Source organism: Papio anubis, chromosome 15 (genome assembly GCF_008728515.1).
Source record: "Papio anubis isolate 15944 chromosome 15, Panubis1.0, whole genome shotgun sequence".
Lineage (NCBI taxonomy): Eukaryota > Metazoa > Chordata > Mammalia > Primates > Cercopithecidae > Papio > Papio anubis.
Genome location: NC_044990.1, coordinates 32,539,878 through 32,561,206, shown reverse-complemented (window position 1 = coordinate 32,561,206; position 21,329 = coordinate 32,539,878).

Below are 21,329 nucleotides of genomic sequence, written 5' to 3'. Positions count from 1 at the left end.
AAATTCAGAATCCTGTCAGTTCTTTTAAAGGATGTCTTTTCGGTGAAACATTGATTAACTAATATGAGACATTTAATTAACATTAATTTTTTCTACAGTCTGCTTCTAAGAATTAGAAGCAAGCTACTAGAAAATAAACTAAAATGGGGGATTAAGAAGGGGGAAAACGCCCTCCAAATTATAGTCCAGGATTAATATACACTACTTCTAATCATCTTCTACAACTGAAACCTACTATATTACCTTGCTGGGATTATTGGTATAATCCCATCCCAAAACAATCTTTTTGAGAGCTAATTTTGTAAAATTTTTTAAAAGGAGAAGAGTTTAAAAGAATTTTTTAAGGGTCAAAGCAAAACTGGAGTTTGCTTTTAAATCTTTTTGCACAGTTGAAATCACAAAGTGTGAGAACTGTTTTGGGTGTGAGAGGTGAAGTTCTGTTTCTCATTTAACTTGGTAATTAGGTACTTAAAATATTTTGCTCATTTTAGAGCCCAATTGTTTGAACTGAAAGTTTCCTACAGCCAAGGAGAGGAGCCCTGAATAAAGGCACTGTTTGCCTTTGTTATTATTATTGTTTTTTACTTTAAATATATTGAAGCAAAGTTTACCTTAGTCTCCTAGATTTGTTTTCATGGGAACATTTGCTTTACATATGCAAAAGCATCTCTCTTATTAATCTTCAAAGAAACCATACTATTTTATGAACTGTAACAGATGAGTCTAAAAATGAAAGCTTTCAAGTTTGTTGACTCTAGAACTGTTTTGATTTTTTTCTCCCCACACTGCAATAAATGCCCTTTTACTGATTTGACACTGGGAATAAAAAAAAAAAAGCAAATTCTGTCAGCATAAGCCACTCAAGGAACAATATCTGTGCTTGTCTTGCTCATAGTTTTTCTGCACCCTAGATATTCAGAATAACTGAACTTCCTGGACCCCTACCAGGTTATCTATATCTGACGGCTGCTGCGCTGTAAATTCGTACTGAAAACTATTATATTCTCCTGAAATGCTGCAGCTCCCCAGATAAAATGGTAACTTTTCTGCAGATTGTCCTGTCAACTTCAACCTGGAGGTAGGATTTAGGAAAGTTACATGCCTTCGTCCACTGACAGAGAGTGATTTCCTCACCGTCTTCAGAGCACCCTTCCTGGAGCCCAGCATGAAAAATAGCACACAAATATTGTAGCAATAAGGCTTTGCTATAACAGGTCCAGAAAGGTTGTCTTTAGGCACTTTCATTTTTAAAAGTCCTGATAAGTCGGCTCAGCAAGAACTCACAGTAGTTTCTTGTTAAGTAGCCTTCTAGCATGTTGTCGAGCAATTTGGCAGTTATCTTCTTGCAGATTCATTAGTTTATGCTCGAAGTCACTCATTTGCAGAGTTAAGTTTGAGTTTCTCAGGGTGAAAAATAGCTTCTACATTACAGCAGAGAAAGGCCAACAACTCTTTGAACTGATACTTCAAAGGATCTTGGCGAATGGGTATCGCAGTGTACTCTGAACCTATGCTCAATGCAGATGTTCAAAAACAAAATTTAACTCAGTTACTGATTGATTAAAATGTCTTGTACATTGGTTAGACTGTTATGAACTATGTAGAGGAAGGTAAAAACAGGGAAGAAAAAGGAAAAGAATGAGTACCCCAGTTTGTTTAGAACTCAGGGGGTGTCCCTAAATGTGGGACTTTCAGTGATAAAACTAGAAAAGTCCCAGAAAACCAAAATGAGCTGGTTACCCTAATTCTTAAGTGCGCTCCTAGTTATCTCTATCGTTACCATGTAGAATCCACTTACAGAAAAAAATTATCATTTGACCCTTTAGCAAATAAACTGCCCAAAATGAAATAATATATTTCTTCTGTCAATTCTGCTAATTAACAGACACTGTTATAATTTGCTTGTCCCTTTTTAACATTTAAATATTCTCAAAATAACTATTTCAAATAAAATCGTGAAGTATGTGAAGAACATTCTAATTGATACTGTTTAAATTTGAACTCTGTTCCACCTGCCCTGGTATACCCATGCATCACAATCCAGGCTGACCATCTGTGTCCACTCTACGAAGTTCCTAACTCCATGGTGGAGAAGATATGGATTGAATGTCACTTGAAGACCAAACAAACAAACAAACAAACAAACAACTGGGTATTATACAGGCTATCAGTTTTGACATTGAAAAGTACAGATTTAACCCTCCCTGTTGCTGTTGCCTCAAGATACACTTGCAGAAAATAAAAATAGTTTCCACAGGTAAAGCTTAGGCAATAAAAAAGAAAGCAACATCTGTGTTAAGAGAGACTCTGAGAAAGTTAAGTCTGCATTGTTTGACCTAAAAACTACCACAGCTTGTTTGAATTACATGGCCACCTGTCACAACTGTGCTTGAGATTCTCTAAAACAGTAGGTGTTTATCACATAAATGGAATGTGTAGGATTTAAATTATTGGAGACCCCTGAGGCCACCCCAATAAATGTGAAAGTTTTAAAACAGAAATAACATGGGTCCGTGTCTCCTAGGGTCATGCCATACTTACTGTTAATAGCTGCCCAGAATTCCTACAGTGATGTTAAACATTAAAATAAAAATATCATCATTGTACTTCTAACGAAGTTAGCTTATCTCAGTCATTAAAATTAAATTCGTAAATATCCTCTTTGTAGATATATAAATCATTGCCAATGTTACATAAAGAGTGAGTCAATTTTCAAAGTGACGATGACGGGTGATTGACTAGATGATGCAATTTTGCCATAACCACTAATGGAAACCAAAATTTCACAATGTGTGAAACTATCCCTTTGTTCAAGGCTTCCCTCATCCTATGTTCCTCTTTCAAAACACCTAGAAAAGTGACAGAGTCACCTACACGCAAGAGTGAATTGGTTAAGGAAAGTTTACTTTTTGGCTTTCCATTCTCTTTGCTGCCTTCTCAAACATCTCATGGTTTCTCCAGATGAAGAAACTAACAGCTAGGAGGGAGGACATAAGCAAGAAGGAAAAACTATGGAAGCAGAAAACTCTGTCTGAAAATCTTTGCGAAACTTCTGGTCACATTCTCTATCCATAACTCAACTGCTTTTCAAAGACACACCACAACTTTCTTATCAAGACTCAGCTGTGACCTCTCCCATATTGGCCCTCTCACTCCCTAGTGTGTTACACATTGAACTTCTTGACTTGCCTTAAATAATGCACATTTCACTCTTTATCTTGACCTAGGCTTTTATTTCCTAAGATGCTCCTTTCTTTGTTTCTTTACCCCCTATTTTTTTTTTCAAGACCAAGCTCAGTGTCACCTGTGGTAGTTACTTCTTTCCAGTGTTCTCTTAGCTCTTTCATTGTACTTATTGACTCCTCTTTTGTTAAAAGTAATTAATTTTTCCAATCAGAATATGGAGAAATTTATTTCTAATATTTCTACATGTAAATATTATTATATACATCACTACACTACATGTAAATTTATTATATACATCATCTACATATAGAAACACAATTTGGAGTCACCTGTAAATTCACCACACAGGGAAAGTCACTATTTAACTTTGAGTTATACCCTCCCAACATGTATATGATTTTGCTTTTATGTTCCTTGACAGGCAGAGTTCAAGTTATTGTCAACACCCATTTAATCTATCTGTGCTTTGAGATACTTTGTAGCTCACATAAATCAGAGCTATATAAGGAGCCTGGGGAATAAAATAATCTACCTAACTTCTTTTACAGAAGAATAAGGTGAGGACAAGAGATACTTATTGCCTAAGTCTAGATCATACAGCTTGTATCAGAGTTTGACTTGATTTAGATAAGGCCAGTGTGTTCAGTTGCATAGATTGTGCAATATGCAGGAGAGCCTGTATATTTACCAAGCTGTGCACCAAGGCTCAGTTATGCAGCATCTGGAGAAAAGGACATGAGAGCCCCATACTGTGCACGTGTAGGGCTTCAAGTGCCAGTAGGGAGAAAAAAATGGAAGGGGGTTTATATTGTTTCCAAGTCAGTTGATAAAACTGAGTCCATTGAATCTAGAGATGGAGCTGAATCCAGGTGAATTATTAACCAAGATGATGCTTTTTTCTTGATTTCCCAATGCCTCCTTTCTAATACAATGTATAATTAAAAATACTCCTTGTTGGATATTACTGTGTAGTTTTGAGATATTTGACTCTTATAGACATAAAAAAGAAATCCTCTCACCAATTCCATGATCATTAATGGTAATTAATTTCTCTAATCCCAATCTGAAAACATGGTGGAAGCAATATGCAATGAATTGAATTGATGGATTAGTGGAGCACACAGTTGGAAAGCAGGACTGACAGCAAGCCAATAATGAACCCTTAAAGATTTGGCCATGACTTCAGTCTATATATTGCCTCCTGAATATCCAGCAAATCACCTTTCATATAATAAGTGCTCTTGAAATATTTAAATAAATTAATAGAAATTACTATACCACAAAATGGGAAATACCTGTATTTGAGGTAGCAACATTATAATTAGTTATATCTCATAATAATAAGAATTTTGATTAGCCAAGTTAGAATCTAAATTAGAGAAAGTGATAGTTTGGGGTTCAAGATTATAGACCTGTTATTGAAAATTCTCTGTCCATTTCCATATTCTGCTATTCAAACTTACTAATTGTGTGATCCTGAGAAAATTCCTCATCTGTAAGATGGCTATGATAATAGTAACGTGGGTTGGCACAGTGGCTCACTCCTGTACCCCCAGCACTTTGGGAAGCCGAGGTGGGTGGATCACCTGAGGTCAGGAGTTCGAGACCAGCCTGGTCAACATAGCAAAACTCCGTCTCTACTAAAAACACAAAAATTAGCCAGATGTGGTGGTGTGTGCCTGTAATCCCAGCTACTCGGGAGGCTGAGGCAGGAGAATCGTTTGAACCTGGGAAGCAGGGGTTGCAGTGAGCCAAGATCATGCCACAGCACTCCAGTCTGGGTGACAGAGCGAGACTGTCTCAAAAAAAAAGATAATATTATTAGTAACTCATAGGGCTATTCTAAAAGTTAAAAAAAAGTATACACAGTCTGGCATATGTCAAGCATTCAATGATTATTAGCTATGATCATTGTTGAAGTCCTTTACTTATTAAATTGTATTTTTCTTATAAAACAAAAAATTTAATAATATCTAGGAGAGTAGTTTAAGGAGGTGCTTATAAGTAACCAAAAAGAAATGGTTTCTCCCAAAGTTATTCCAATAGGTTTTTTTATGTTTCCATTTGCATAGGCAATTGATTTAATCTTTTTTTTTTTGGCAATTGTGAACTAGAGTATATCAGAAAATAGGAGACATATATGTGTGTCTTCCAAATTAAAACCGGGATGTCTAATTTGAGATAGTGTTAAAATATAAATACCATCATGAAAATATCTCAAACTTTTTGTATCTCAAAATGGAATCAGTTATTCATTTTTCAGAAAAGCTGTATCGTCAGTTGAAACTGCATTTACTGTTCTCTTCTGTAGGAAGAAAAAAATTAGTAATTCATGTGGGTAGATTTCATTTGAGTTTGGGGGAGCTTCAACAAGCCACCTTAATGAGCTTAATTACTTTGTGAATAGGCAGAAAAAGTAATATGTAAGATGAGGAAAACTGTGCCATTCCTGAAGCAACGAGTTTAGAGGAGGAGACTGAGTATCCTCTCTCCTCCCCTAACCTAGCCCCAGGGAGTAGATGACCCCAGTGTGAGCATGAAACTGACTTTCTAGGGCCGATCAGCAAATTCATTTCACATCTTTTTTGAGGAGATGTGAGTTGAAAGGCTAGAGTGAAAAGTCACAAGTATTTCATTCATTGGACAAATACAATTATTGTACATTTATGAATGGCATATGCTTCAGATTTCAAAGTGGGAGGAAACACTTCATGTAATATTATGGAGTGATTTTTGCCAAGTGAAGAAAGCAAGGAGCAGAAGAGTTTTATGAAATGCTATTATTTGTCTAAAAGAGGGGGGATAAAAATTATAGGAGCATATTTGCTTATATAAACAGAAAATATTTCCAGAATAGCACACGAGAAATTGGTAACATTGGTTGTTTTTTGCAGATGGGACTTCAGTGGTTGAGGGCCAAGTGTGATATGGAGTGTTTTCAATGCAATCTTTTGAATTGTGAACCATGTGAAAGCTTTGCTTATTCAAAAATAAATAAAATTAAAGTAAAACTGAAAGATATTTTTTTTCAACCATCGTCTTTTTTTGTTGTTGTGGCTGCTGCCTCTTTTCTCAGTTTTCTTCCAAATATCTTGCTAAGTGGCAATGTCTTACAGAATTGCTATACCACTGTTTTATGTAATAATTGCTCTTCCTAGTGAAAATGTCACATATCTTACTGAAGCCTCTGGAAGCTATATATAACTCAAGTATTAAACTTGCATCAACATTTTACATCAGTTTCCTAATATTTGCTTATACTTTCTGGTCTGATGTTTTATGAACTTCTTCCTTTTCTGAAGAAACAGAGCCAGGTCTTCACTTTGAACTGCGATTTATTTTCTTTATCCTAATTTGACCCACTTCTGCATCTTGAAGACTGCTAACTCTATTTCCTTGAAGATGAGAAAAAATAAATTCCTGCTGTTTCTTGGAATATAAATTATAAGAAAGTGAACAAGATAAGTGTGGTCTAGGAAATCGACTTCCCTTTGCTGGATGTAAACTTTCTGAAGTCTTCTGTTTGTTTTTTTCTAATTCAAGAATAAAAGAATTAAAAAATGGCGGCAACTTCTTAACTACTGTATTAACAGGTCCTTTTATAGCATTTTGGATAAAGATTTTAAGCTTTTATCACCAAAGTTCTGTTTAGAACCAAAGGGAACAAATTCATTCTCCAGGACATTTGAGAATATAAGAAAATTCCAGTTTTACACACACACATATGAGATATATATTAAATATGTAAAAATATATGTTATAAATATATTTAAATATATACATATAAATATATATATTTATATTTTTATATATATATTTGAGGTTTCATGGTTAAACTCTTATGACAGTTTTGTAATATACATCACAAGAATGTGTACTGGGGTTTTCTGATGGCTCTCCTTGGCCTGTGGCCTAAAATATTGTATACTTTAGTCACAAGAATTAACATATATTGGTTGGGAAATTATGGATTTATATTAGAAAACTGTAGCTACTGGCATACCACTTAATTTGCAAAATCCTTAGACATAATTTTCTCATCAGATGAAACCATACGTGAGGTAAGTAAAACCAACAGGCATTAGTCAGGGACTATTTACTTATCACCTACACTGTGTTGGCTATTTTCCATTTGTTATCTAAGCCCTACAATAAACCTGATAAATCATTATTTGTGCTCTCATTTTATAGATTAAGAAATTAAAACCACAATAAGTAAGTCAGAATTACAATTTTGGGGACAGAAAATTTTATTGGTTTATTTGACCATCATGAATAAGGAATATACCCCTAGTCCAATTAAATGTAGGAATTTGGAGGCAAGACCCGGTATTACGCGATTGCTGGTTGCCATGGCTCAATTTGACAGGTAGTTTTCAGAAAAGGCAGGTGGGTGTGTGGGCTTGGTAGGTATCACAAAATGTTCAGTATGTCGTATAGAGTTGCACAGCTGTACCCTGAAATTTAAGTTCCATCATGGACTTACGAGGCCCCTCTCCATGGAGGCAGAAATGAGTATGGAGAAGATATCCATCAAGCAAAAGGAAGAGCACATGCTTCAGAACCAAGAGCATGTCAAAGATATGGAGCTGCTAGAGAATATGTTCAATGAGTGTTTGTTGAGTGAATGAATGCACTAAATAGAATGGTAATATGGAAATACAAGTGTGATTCAAGAAAGGTCAGTGTGGAAAGTGTATGGGAAATACAGAAAGGAGTTATTTGATTCAGGATTTTATATGAGTCTGACACAATGTTTGGGTGAAAGTCGATGGTGATGAGACCCATCCTTGGACTCTCAGCATGGCAAATAAAGGTTCAGATTTGTCTTTGGAAAGATTATTCTGAAAGCAGTGCAGAAACTGGATTTCAGAGTGGGTAAGAGCAGGCAGAAAGATTATTTAGGAAGTTCCTAGATTAATTCAGACAGGAATTGTTGAGGATGTGCTAAGACAATCACAGCTGTAAAAAAGGAGAGTGACTCAGATATAAAAGCAGAGTTGGGAGGACTTGACAATCATATCTTCAAGAATGGAAAGAAGTTACTTAACTGCATAATAGACTATGTCCATCCCTCTTTGAACAGGGTAAAGGTATACAATTATCCCCTTAACAATGTAAATTCCTGGTCCTACAAATGAATTGTCATTTGAGAAAGCTGTTTTCTTTTTTCATATTCAAACTGTTATTTTTTTATTAGAATTACTCGGTTTATCAATTCTGATCAGTTTTAAAGATAGATCATTTTTAATTTGTTCTCTCTAAAGGTTGAATTTAAAGTCATATCCATCTCCATTTATATCAAGAATAAATTTTTCTAAGTTTAATGTTGAAAAACAGTAAGTCAGCTCCTTTTGTTCCACAAGATAGATTTAAAAAGTGAGTTTTTTCCTAAGGTTGTCTAAGAGAAAAACAACTTCACAGATTAAATTATGCCTTCATTTAGATCTAAGAGGAAAGTTATGATAATTTGTCTCCATGGAGGCAGAGCACATCTCTGGGACTTAGGCTTTATTAGCTTGTTTGCCGGACTTTTTTTCCATCTGCTCATTGCTTTTTTGATTTTATTTATCTGTGAATAGATAATTATCCCCCACCCTTTTTGTCTCCTTACTGTTGATGTTCTGTTTTTATCAGACTTGTGTTCCTTTGATTGTTTTCTTAGAGCAATCATCATGCAAGAGAGTGATATATTTTTCATTTAATTATATTCTTTATTATGCAAATTTTAAGATTAATAACGGCACAAGCAGATAAGAAAAAGTCTCTTCAGAGTGTCTGTAGTTTTACCCGATAATGACAAATTATTTAGACCAAATCACTCAATTCTCTTACAGACACATTTGAAATCATTAGAAAGAGTTGAATTACCATTTTGGCTAATAATGAGTAGGAGCAAGCATTAATACCCAAGAGCCAAGCAGAAGTAAAGTTACTATTAAAATATTTACAATGGTTCAGTGAGATATATTTCTCTAGATAATTAAGACAAAAAATATTCATGTTTTGTCTGAGAAAAACACCTCTGTTGTCAAGATATCAATGATCATTAAATCAATTAATACTTCTAAAACCTACATTTTTCTTTTAAAGATTTCAGATATTAAAATTGTGGCTTCTGGGAACTAATAGATCTTTAAACTTTTTTTTCCCTGAAAAACCTACTTTGGAGTGTCAAAAGTTTAAATAGAATAATTTAAATCTGGTGACAAAATGATCAACAAACATTTTTATTATATTTTACAGAAGAATATTTGGAAATCAGTTGAAAGAACCAGTTTTTAAACCATCAAAGATAAGGACATTGATTTTTTTTTTTTTTTTTGAGATGGAGTCTTTCCCTGTCACCCAAGCTGGAGTTCAGTGGCACAGTCTTGGCTCACTGCAACCTCTGCCTCCTGAGTTCAAGCAGTTCTCCTGCCTCAGCCTCCCTAGTAGCTGGGACTATAGGCGCGTGCCACTGTGCTTGACTAATTTTTGTATTTTTAGTTGAGACGGGGTTTCACCATGTTGGCCAGGCTGGTCTCAAACTCCTGACCTTGTAATCCACCTGCTTTGGCCTCCCAAAGTGCTGGGATTACAGACGTGAGCCACTGTGCTGGGTCAGGACATTGATTTTGAAAGTTGTTAATTTAGCTATTAAATGAAGCTGTTAAAATAGCTTATCTATATGCCATGCTGTTCATGCAGAGAATGTATGCTATCATTTATGGAGATCTTCATGATATAGAAAAATATAAACATTGCATTCACAAGCATAATTCTATATTATATGATCACATTGAATTAATTTTCTAATGCTGATATAACGAATTACCACAAATTGAGTAGCATAAAACAAATATATATTATTTTACATTTCCACAGGTTAGAGGTCCAATAAGGACCTCACTGAACTAAAATCGAGGTGTCAGTAGGACTGTATTTCTTTCTGGAGACAAGAAAGAAGCATGCATTCTATTGCTTTTTCCAGTTTCTGGAGACTGTCCACTTCTCCTTGGTTCCTGGCCTCCTCCTTTGTGTTCAAAGCCAGCAATAGCAGGTTGAGTCTCCAAGTGCCTCATTTTGACTCTGTCACCCTCTACAGCTTTTAACGAACCTTGGGATTATACTGGGCCTAACAGGAGAATACAGGATATTCTTCCTGCTTAATGTCAACCGATTCACAAACATCCCCCTTTGCCACATCACTAAACATATTCCCAGGTTCCAGGGATTAAGCCATGGGCATCTTTAGGGAGTCATTATTCTGTGTGACACACATACATTGTATGTATTTGCCAATTTGTAATTACCTGTAAATTACATAAAAAGTCATTTAATTTCTTACCAAGTTACAAAGCATTTCCAATTTATATAAATTTAGTTTTCTTTGAGTAAGTAAATGTTATAGGATTAAATGCAAATTGCTGAATTCATAAAACAGTAATAATGAAGAGGTATAATGCAGAGAGCAGAGACTTAAGGCAGAACAGGGCAGTGAATACTGAGGTCCACTAGGTGCCCAAGGCCCCTCTTTTGAAACTGTCCTTCCCTCAAGACTCTAGCACTGTGGGTCTGTGATAGACATGGCAAGCCTGCAAGCTCATCAAATGCCTTCATGGTCAATCTCCCATTGTCTTGATCTAGCTTCCTTCTATTGATAATTTCCTTATCACATGACCACTGGGCCACACCCTTAGTTTTTCTCTCCTAAGCTTGCTTGCATGCTTCCTTTCCTCCCTCTCCCTCTCCTTCTCCCTCTCCCTCTCCCTCTCCTTCTCCCTCTCCCTTCCTTCCCTCTCTCTCTTTCTTTCTTTCTCTCTCTTTGTCTCTCTTTCTTTCTCTCTTTCTTTCTTTCTTTATTTATCTTTCTTTCTTTCCCTTTCTCTCTCTTTCTTTCTTTCTTTCTTTCTTTCTTTCTTTCTTTCTTTCTTTCTTTCTTTCTTTCTCTTTTCTTCCTTTCCCTCCCTCCCTCCCTCCCTCCTTCCCTCCTTCCTTCCTTCCTTCCTTCCTTCCTTCCTTCCTTCCTTCCTTCCTTCCTTCTTTCCTTGTCTTTCTGTCTGTCTTTTCATGAGACAGGGTCTCATTCTGTCACCCAGGCTGTAGTGCAGTGATATGACTGCAGCTCACTGCAATCTTGACCTCACAGATTCAAGTAATTCTCCCCTCTCAACCTCCAGAGTAGCTGGGACTAAAGGTGCATTCCACCACACCTGGCTAATTTTTTTTTTTGTTGTTGTTGTTGTTGTTGTTGTTGTTGTTGAAGACAGGTTCTCTCTGTGTTGCCCAGGCTGGTCTTGAACTCCTGGACTCAAGCAAACCTTCTGCCTCAGCCTCCCAAAGTTCTGGGATTACCAGCATAAACCACCACACCCAGCACTAAGCATGCTTTTTTATTCTTTCCATAGCGAAGCTGAAAATTTTAAAAAATCTTTATCTTATTTCCATTTTGATTATAAATTCTGCCTTTACATCATTTATCTTATAGTAGTTTACTGTAAACAGTTAAAAGAAATCATGCAGAACCCTGAACACTTTGCTGAGAGATTTCTGCTGCCAAATATCCTAGTTTATTGCTAAGGATATTGTGGAATTCTGCCTTCCACAAAACAATAGGGTATAGATACAATTCATCCACAGTCCTTGCCACTTTATAACAAGAATGACTTTTCCTCCAGTTTCCAATACCTTGTTCCTCATTTACGTCTAAGACTGCATCAGAAGCATTTTTATTGTCTATATTTCTACCAGCATTCTGATCATGACAACTTGGATAATTAAGGTGACTGAGGCTCTCTCCACAGCTCTTCTGTTTTTCTGAGGCCTTAACAGAATAGCCTTTAATGTTCTGTTCTTGGCAATCTATGTGTGTGTTTTTTTTTTTTCCCAGTATGCACCTCCAAACTTTTCCAGCCTCTATCCATTACCAAGTTACAAAGCCACTTCTACATTTTCAGATCTTTGCTAAAGCAAAAATCCTACTTTTGTGTACCAAATTTTGTCTTAGTTCCTTTGTGCTGCTATAACAAAACACCACAAACTAAGTTTAAAAGAATAGAAATCTATTTCTCTTGGTTCTGGAGGCTGGGAAGTCCAAGATCAAGGTGTTTGTAGGATTGATTAGTGTCTAATCAGGACTTTCTTCTTTTTCTTCCGTCGTGCCTTCTTCCTGAATCCTCCAGGCAGGAGGAAATCTGTGTCCTCACATGGTGAAGAAGACCCAGGGCAAGAGAATGCTTTCTTTAGCCTAATATCATTTGTAAGGGCAGAGCCCTCATACTTTAATCATCTCTCAAAGGTCATACTACTTAATTCTGTTGCACTGAGGATTACGGCTTAAACATGAATTTCAAAGGGGGTACCATCATTCAAACCATAGCAGACGGAAAAAAAAAAAGATGCTTGGGAAAAATCATTTGGGCTTTCATACTGTCATTATCAGTTTGCAGTTTTCACCTAGTTTCCCAATCATTTAGCAATATGGTTTGTATCTGTGTCCCCACAAAATCTCATGTCAAATCCCAGGAGTTGGAGATGGGGCCTGGTAGGAGGTGATTGGATGAAGGCAGAGTTCTCATGAATGAGTTAGCACCATCCCCATAGTGCTGTGATTGCACTCATGATTGTGAAAGAGTGAATTATCATGAGTGTTTAAAAGTGTGTAGACCTTCCCCTCTTTCTCTCTTCCATCTGGCCTGGCCATGTGAAGTGCCTCACTCCCCCTTTGCCCTCTGCCATGATTGCAAGCTTCCTGAGGCCTCCCCAGAAACAGAAACCACAATGCTTCCTGTACAATGTGCAAAACCATGAGCCAATTAAACGTATTTTCTTTATAAGTTACCCAGTCTTAGGTATTTCTTTATAGCAATGTGAGAATGGACTACTACATTAAATTTATGTAAGCTACATAATTGGAGAAGATTATATCATGAAGATTAGCACCTTTATAGTCATCTCTTAATTTTAATCATTGTGGTTTTAATATAAATAATTTATTTGGCTAAGTAGTTACACAGAAAAATAGTAGATGATTTCTTCAAAAAAATTAATAGTTGAAGTGACATTGTCAGTGAGTCATTTGCAAATATCGAGGGGCGTTACTATACAACAGGGTTATTATGAGCTGCATCTACATTGCCAGTACAATAAGACCTAGAACAATTGAGACAAGCTATAGATTTGTAGTTTTATAGTTGTATTGATTTATAGAAATTTTGATGAGGATATTTTTGAGGTTATTCCCCAGAATAATCTTTATGAAAAGCCCTAGGTTTTATTCCTTTAATTCTTAGTGCCAGATAAAGCTTTGCCTCTCATGAGTCCCTGGCATATTTTTCTTTCACTGACATTGAATCTTGTGGCTATTCAAGTTTTCTTCTTCCTTAGCTGCCAGGGATCAGAGAATCAAATTTGATGTTGACCTCTAGCAACTGAATAAAACATTATGTTATGAATCTTTCTGTCCTAACTTATTCTGGTTTCGTTAACTCGCATTATTTTCTCCTTTTTTATTTTTATATCATACCACATTATTTATACATATATCTATATAAGTCACATCAAATTATTTGAAGAATAAATATATTAAGACAGCGTGTAGAATTAAATGTTGTGACAACTAGGTTGAAACAATTAAAGGTGAATTAAGTGTATAAATGTTAAAATGTCAAGATTTTTGTCTCGATTAGCTATGAAGGTCTTCTAAACAATAAATTTAGGGGCAATTTTCCATATCTGCAAGCAAAGTAGGAATGACAAAGTATATGAATTCTCTTTGCTATAGAATCTAAAAATGTGATGGTCATGATATTCTGACTTAATATAGCACATACATAAAATTATTGATTGTATTAAATACATTGATAAAGGGATCTAATAAATTTTTTAAATTACCTTTTCTTTATTGTGACTCTTTACTGATCTGGTAGTTGTATTAGTGGAATAGCTCACTACTTTTGTGAACGTGCATTTTATATTCCACTCCCAATTATGTATTGACATCCTAGAAAATTATACACCTTTTAAATAACAAATAAGAAATTATAACAGAATTGGGTGGAGATGAAAGAAATAGGCAATCTAATGCATATGTGTGGCTTATCACATTATTTGCCTTTATTACATGAATATTAATCCTGGAGGATGATATTTTAAAATACTGGCTAGTAGAGGATAATGATTAATTAAAAAACACTTAAGGATACTGTGAGGTTTAGTAGTTAAGCTTTTCCTGTTGGAAGAACTCTGTATTACTCTTAACCACATTATTGGCTGGTGGATCTAGCATTAACAATAAATCTTGAACGACAGCCTCACCAGACCTTCGTTGGGTACCCACAGGGAAATCATCTCCCTCACTGTGTCTTGGCTTTAAAAATCCCTAAATATGCATTAGCCAGATACACGTTTTTCAAAGAAATATGTGCAGCAGAGAAAAACAAGATATAAAACATATGATCAGACATCAAAAAATGTATTGATGCTACCATATGGTGAAAATAAATACTAGTTCTAAAACTCTCAAAAGACGAGTTTGAATGCCTCATCAAGGTCAAAGAAAGTCAACAGATTGTCACTTCATAAACTGACAGGTGATCAGGTTTCTCCATCACTGAATAGGCTTAAGACCAAAGTATATGCCGATTTTCCCTCTATTTTTTAAATTTAATTGTATCAGAATTGGTTAAAAAGCTAAATTATTCCATATTTGTTTAGTCATATTCAAGGAGCTGTCTTGGAGAACTTTATCAATTATAACTCCTCCAAAAATGTCAAAGCCTCAACACAATAAAACATACAAAAGAAAACCTTGCTTAGCATATTTTTCTCTTTTAATGTAAATTGAATGGGCCAAATTTTATGGCCTAATTTGATTCTTCCACGCTCTTATAGACACAGTCACAGTCTCAAAAGAGTTTCATCACATTGAATTAGTGCAAAGCAACGTGCATTAAACGATAGGCATAGCAGAAGTCCTACTTCAGATAAAAACAGCATTTTCAATAAAAGGATATCTACTTTTCTGCCTAGTATGTTCACAGAGAGACAAATAGTAGGCTTTTGGCATTACACCTTAAGGTCTTAAAGTCAAAAGCTCTATTCTTGTTCAGTGATAGGTTTTAAAATGAAAGAAGAGGATTTTTGTTTTCAATGACAATTGTCAAGGGATATTAAAGGGCCTTGAAAATCCAGAGATAGGCACCCTTACCTGTCTTGTAACATAACACAACTAGCATTAGATCTAATAACTCAGGCTTTAGCTCAAGGCTTTGAGACTACTGTCACAAGGATTCCTATTGAAAATCCTTTAGGCAAGAACATCTACATCCTGGTTAGTACCTAGTAGAATATTAAAATAGAAAATATTAAAATAATAAGCAAAGCTGTGTTTGCAAGGGAAAACCAGATAACAATGTAACAGAAAGCTGAGTGGAGTCTATGGCAGAGACGGATCAGGTGGACCGAGGTTAGATAACCACAAACCTTTCACTATTTTTATTTTTCTATTTTTATATGGAACTTTTTTCATGGTATAAGATCAAACATTAATTTTATTTTTCTCATACCGATAATTATGAGTTAATCAGCATCTCTATTTTTCCAAATGTAAGAATTTTAACAGATTTTTATTTACTTAAAATGATCCCTTTACACTATTATTTTCTACTGATTATAATGTTATGAAATTATTATTTATATGTGTATATATATATATATATAGGCTAAATTTTCAAGTGTGATCTATTGATTCTTGCATGAACTAATTTCTTCTAAGTTTTTTAAGAAGTACATATTGTAGTAGTTCTTTCATCTAAAATATATGTTTGACAAAGTTTATAAATTATTGTATGCCTGAGGGCATATTTATTCCACATTTACTTTTGAATAGTATTTGTGGTTTGTCCCTGTTTGCAGATGACATGATTGTATATTTAGAAAACCCCATTGTCTCAGCCCAAAATCTCCTTAAGCTGATAAGCAACTTCAGCAAAGTCTCAGGTTACAAAATTAATGTGCAAAAATCACAAGCATTCTTATACACCAATAACAGACAAACACAGAGCCAAATCATGAATGAACTTCCATTCACAATTGCTTCAAAGAGAATAAAATACCTAGGAATCCAACTTACAAGGGATGTAAAGGACCTCTTCAAGGAGAACTACAAACCACTGCTCAGTGAAATAAAAGAGGACACAAACAAATGGAAGAACATACCATGCTCATGGATAGGAAGAATCAATATCGTGAAAATGGCCATACTGCCCAAGGTAATTTATAGATTCAATGCCATCCCCATCAAGCTACCAATGACTTTCTTCACAGAATTGGAAAAAACTGCTTTAAAGTTCATATGGAACCAAAAAAGAGCCCGCATCTCCAAGACAATCCTAAGTCAAAAGAACAAAGCTGGAGGCATCACGCTACCTGACTTCAAACTATACTACAAGGCTACAGTAACCAAAACAGCATGGTACTGGTACCAAAACAGAGATATAGACCAATGGAACAGAACAGAGTCCTCAGAAATAATACCACACATCTACAGCCATCTGATCTTTGACAAACCTGAGAAAAACAAGAAATGGGGAAAGGATTCCCTATTTAATAAATGGTGCTGGGAAAATTGGCTAGCCATAAGTAGAAAGCTGAAACTGGATCCTTTCCTTACTCCTTATACGAAAATTAATTCAAGATGGATTAGAGACTTAAATGTTAGACCTAATACCATAAAAATCCTAGAGGAAAACCTAGGTAGTACCATTCAGGACATAGGCATGGGCAAAGACTTCATGTCTAAAACACCAAAAGCAACGGCAGCAAAAGCTAAAATTGACAAATGGGATCTAATTAAACTAAAGAGCTTCTGCACAGCAAAAGAAACTACCATCAGAGTGAACAGGCAACCTACAGAATGGGAGAAAATTTTTGCAATCTACTCATCTGACAAAGGGCTAATATCCAGAACCTACAAAGAACTCCAACAAATTTACAAGAAAAAAACAAACAACCCCATCAAAAAGTGGGCAAAGGATATGAACAGACATTTCTCAAAAGAGGACATTCATACAGCCAACAGACATATGAAAAAATGCTCATCATCACTGGCCATCAGAGAAATGCAAATCAAAACCACAATGAGATACCATCTCACACCAGTTAGAATGGCGATCATTAAAAAGTCAGGAAACAACAGGTGCTGGAGAGGATGTGGAGAAATAGGAACACTTTTACACTGTTGGTGGGATTGTAAACTAGTTCAACCATTATGGAAAACAGTATGGCGATTCCTCAAGGATCTAGAACTAGATGTACCATATGACCCAGCCATCCCATTACTGGGGATATACCCAAAGGATTATAAATTATGCTGCTATAAAGACACATGCACACGTATGTTTATTGCAGCACTATTCACAATAGCAAAGACTTGGAATCAACCCAAATGTCCATCAGTGACAGATTGGATTAAGAAAATGTGGCACATATACACCATGGAATACTATGCAGCCATAAAAAAGGATGAGTTTGCGTCCTTTGTAGGGACATGGATGCAGCTGGAAACCATCATTCTTAGCAAACTATCACAAGAACAGAAAACCAAACACCGCATGTTCTCACTCATAGGTGGGAACTGAACAACGAGATCACTTGGACTCAGGAAGGGGAACATCACACACCGGGGCCTATCATGGGGAGGGGGGAGGGGGGAGGGATTGCATTGGGAGTTATACCTGATGTAAATGACGAGTTGATGGGTGCAGCAGACTAACATGGCACAAGTATACATATGTAACAAACCTGCATGTTATGCACATGTACCCTACAACTTAAAGTATAATAATAATAAATAAATTAAAAAAAAAAAAAAAAAAAAAAAGAACTTCCAGCTAATTTTTTTCCTTGGTACTTTGGAGACACTATTTTGTATGTCTTTTTGCATCTATTGTTTCTGATATCATTTTGTTTCTCATTTCTTTCTGGTAATTTACTGCGCTTTTGTTGGGGTCCGCGTGTTTCCTAAACAAAGGAATGAACACACAAGACAACACAAGACAAGACAAACACGGTGGCCGCCTCGAATGGCGTGCTCTGCTTTATTTTATACAGTCGTTTGTGGAATGTTGCCAAGTCACAAGACACATTGTTGTTTTTCTGACCTTTCCCTGACTTTCTGGGTTTTCAAGATGTTTACACATAAACAAGCCCCCAACGCCCTGCTTCGTTTGCAAGAGCAGGACTTATCAGGAATGCCCTGCTTCGTTTGCAAGAGCAGGACTTACCCGGAACATCTCGTTTGTGAGCACGTAGTCCTCTACAGCTTTGATGCTTTTTAGCATTTTGTCTTTATCTTTGATGCATTCAAGTTTCATCAAGCTGTGGTTAGTGTGTGGATTTTCTTTTATTGATCCTGCTTTTGAACTCATGTTTTTGTTATATTCCTATAATTATTTGTACTAATTTTGTCACATATAGCATTTTATCCTTTCTCTTTAGTTCTTTGGATCTCTGAAATATTTGTAATAATGGAAAGTATTCTCTATACTCTGTAGTTCTATTTTATATTTCTATCTTAGCTCCTGGTCTGGAAAGTGAACTAAACAGATAGGAAAATCTTCTCTTCCACTACATGCAAGATGGAGTATTTTAAGATATGGAAGAGGAAAATAACTCTTCTCATTCCAGAAGCAAAGAATAAACATTTAGATAAAGTTATGGGCAGGAGTTATAGCCACACATCTCACAGGATTGACAAGGCTGTTATATCCTACTTCTAAGGTTTTAATGCCTATATCGTGTTGCAATTGCAAGAAGAGTAGAAAATTGTAAGTGGCACCCTACATAAACAAGCAGTCAGTAAAATACTGTGTTAACCAAAAGTAGGTATTGAAAATTTTATTCCCAGTAGTTTAAATTTAACATGTATGTAAAAATAGGGAATGTTTCCAACATAAAACTTCACAGATTATTCATGGAATCTTAAAATATGTTACCTTCATGTTGCAAAACTCATGAACTGAGAAACAAACACAAAAACTGATATATAATCATTGAATAAACACAAAACCATTCACAATCAAGGCTCTGCAGACTGAGATCTAAGATTTCCTGTAGAAAATGCCCACAAACAGGGAGCTAAGAGACAAATGATAAATCATTTCAGAAAGTAAAATACTAAAAAAGTACACAGATTTAACATACAGAATTTGAAACCTAGAGTACTTGTGAAGGTAAAGCCTAAGTTTCTATCCCAAAGAAAATTAAAAATGCAGTGTTTTAAGTCCCAAAGTGAGTAATCCACACTAGCAAAACAATTCTTCTATATGCCTACTTTGAGTTCCAGGTTCTGCCCACCTTGTTACACAGTGGCTGACACTGAATAACTCTTACTTAGGGTTCCGGGGTTTTGAGAAGCTCCTTCTCACTAGAACACATGAAGAACTAAGCATTTTGGGGGGAAACAGGATAATCATAGCCTTTGGCCACCCTGGCTTGATACTTTATTAAGGGCACAATTTCATCTTAGGGAATTGTACTGTTAATTTACTGTTTTATTTGCTCAGCTTACTCTTCCTTTCTTTCTTTCTTTTTTTTTTTTCTTTATAATTGAAGTTCTGGGATACATGTGCAGCGCGTGCAAGTTTGTTACATAGGTGTACACATGCCATGGTGGTTTGCTACACCCATCAACCTGTCATTTTATCGTTGCAGTGGTGGCTGTTTTCTGGCTCTGCAAAATAATAAGCTTATTTGGGACAATACACTGAATCTGATATTTGCACCAGGGAGATCCCTTTATTTGACTGAAAAATCTTAAAGCCTTTGAGAAAGGTGCTGACATGATTTATTTGGGGAACAGAAGCAGTTGGATCTTTCAGCCTTGAAAGAGTCCAAAGATGTGGGTTGTGGGTTCTATGTTTTCCAATTTCTGCTTATAACCCCTTCAAGTTTTGATTGAGTTTATCTCTATTGTATACATATTTGACAAGAAAAGAAAGGTGCAACCAATCCACGCAAAAATTCTGTTTGTTTGTTTGTTTGTTTTTCTAATCACTTCACTTTAGAGCTACATAAAGGCTTTTTCTCTGGCATGCATTCTGCTTTCCACATTATGGAAGGCAACATTGTAATAGATTATTTCTATGGCATAACAAGAATTGGCAGCTTTTCAACCTGCTATATTTTTTTCTTACCATCCATTACTTGCCTTGACGTCAATGCCATATAATTTAGATCTTTACCATGGAGCCCTTTTCAGGTTAAAAAAATTCCATTTTAGTATAGTAATGGTTACCAAAGCAAAAAGATATAAAATGCAGGAGGTTAAATGATGCAAAAGTGTTTTTCTCTCTCATGTAACAGGAGAGTGCTACCGTTTGTGGGGAGTCTCTCTGTTTGATATGGTCATTCCCAGATTCAGGTTCCTTTAATCTTGTTTTCCACCATTTACTAAAATGCTTGCACTTATCTGATTTTCCAAAACTGGGTTACCCTATATCTAGATTCCAGACTACATGTTTTAAAGGCAGCACCTAAAAGTGTATACATATACATGTATAAAAATACACACGTACAAATATCAGATAAATATCAGATTCATGTTATCAGGAGCATGTGGGGGTACATACATACATGCAAATTTCAGATTCATGTTATGGGAGCATGTGGGGTAGTTTAGTTCCTGGTATGTATTTTCCTTACATGCTATAGATTGAAACTCAGCTACATGGCTGTACCTAACTGAAAAGAAAGCTAAAGTATACAATCTCTAACTGGACATCGTGTTCCTACTTCAATTTGTGGCTCTATAAATTCAAGGAAAAAGCAGGGAATGGATACTAGGGAACTGTTAGCTGTCTCCACCTAAGATCTAAAAAAGTTGAGCACTCTTAAAGTGCATTTAGAATGAGTATATTTAAAGTGTTGATATAAGTATATCACAAATAAACAAAAACAATATTGTGCTCCAAGGGACAAAGAACTTTAGCACTACCTAACTGTGTTCAATGAGAAAAAAAAAATAGACTGAAAGTTTGATGTCTTAAGACTACCCAGGAAAAAAATGTTAACTTGCAAAATATCTACTGCCACTTACAAAAGTGGTATTAAAACTCAGGGATTGGTGAATTTACCAGGAAACTATATTTTAGGAAGGTAAT